This window comes from Nicotiana tomentosiformis, chromosome 7 (genome assembly GCF_000390325.3).
Source record: "Nicotiana tomentosiformis chromosome 7, ASM39032v3, whole genome shotgun sequence".
NCBI classification, from domain to species: Eukaryota; Viridiplantae; Streptophyta; class Magnoliopsida; order Solanales; family Solanaceae; genus Nicotiana; species Nicotiana tomentosiformis.
In genome coordinates, this window is record NC_090818.1 from 113,664,905 (window position 1) to 113,666,174 (window position 1,270).

Here is a 1,270-nt window from a genome sequence, read left to right on the forward strand (position 1 = left end):
CTCACAGAGTATGAATTTGGTATGTGGTGCTAAAGTAGAGTTACTTCTTTGAGTGTTGTGGTGCTAATGGGGCACATGTCTTTTGGCCCATTTGGGCGGTGCAATTAGATATGAGCAAAGTGGGTGAATCCGGAGAAAATTCCAGTGGGTTTGAGAATTATATATAGCAATTGAGAATGTTTTCGGACTTATGTATGGATAAAAATCCGAGATTTGCGTTTGACGGTGCCTGGACTTGCGGAAGTTCTATGACTATGGATTCTACATTTTTGTGTAAGGAAGGTAAGAAGAACAATTTCAAATTCACATAATGTATTCTCAGAGTGAGTGTTATAGTTGTGGTATCTTTGAAAGTGCTTAAGAAGAATACAGTTGTTTATGGGTTGTAGGGCGTTGTGGTTCTATGCTAAGGTTTGTAGGGTGAGTTGTGGTTAAAGATCATGGTATTTTAGTAGGACGAAGTATCAATCTGAAGACAAATTCGGAAGGGACTCGGAGAAAATAAGACAACTGTTAGTAGGTTCGATCAGTATGGTAATGGATATGATCGGTTCTTTGGGTACTTATGATGTGGGGGTTTTCTACAGGTGCTTTGTGGCAATACACCTGGACTTGACGACCTGCATGACTTGGTCGAGTTAGAGGAATTTAGTTTTAAGGGTTTGATTATGTGCAAATAGATTTCAAAGTATTCTTGAAGGTTTCTACCGGTGTGGAGAACGTGTTGTGTATTATGATTTTCTCCTGGAAATAAGCAAGAGAAAGGTTTCTAACTAAAATGGTATGTAAATTTTTGGTGAATCAAAGTTGATAATAAGATTCTTGTGCTTTTCACAGGATGGCAAGATAGATGTTATGTGTTGTACAAACGTTAGATTTTCATGTACAAGGTGGCAGTACAGTCTTGAAGAGAAGGTAACAATGTTGGACATCATGGACGGTTTCAAATAACTAGATGAATACTATTACTACTTGGTGTTGTATGAGAAAAGGGCGGACTTCAGAAGGCGCATTGTATTTTGACTTACGGATGTATAAATTAGTATTGCGATACTCACATGGTTGATAGACTGCTGATATTCAAATTTTGTCAAGTGGCACGGAAGAACTTTTAAAGTATTTCTCGTGGGATAATCGTGTATAAGAGAGGTGTTAGGCATTCGGGCGGTGGAGATGGAATCAAATATGGTGATTCGCGTGTTTTATGGATTTGGAGATTGGGAGTTCCCAGGAGCAGATTGTTTCATGGTTGTGGACTGTGAAGTTATGG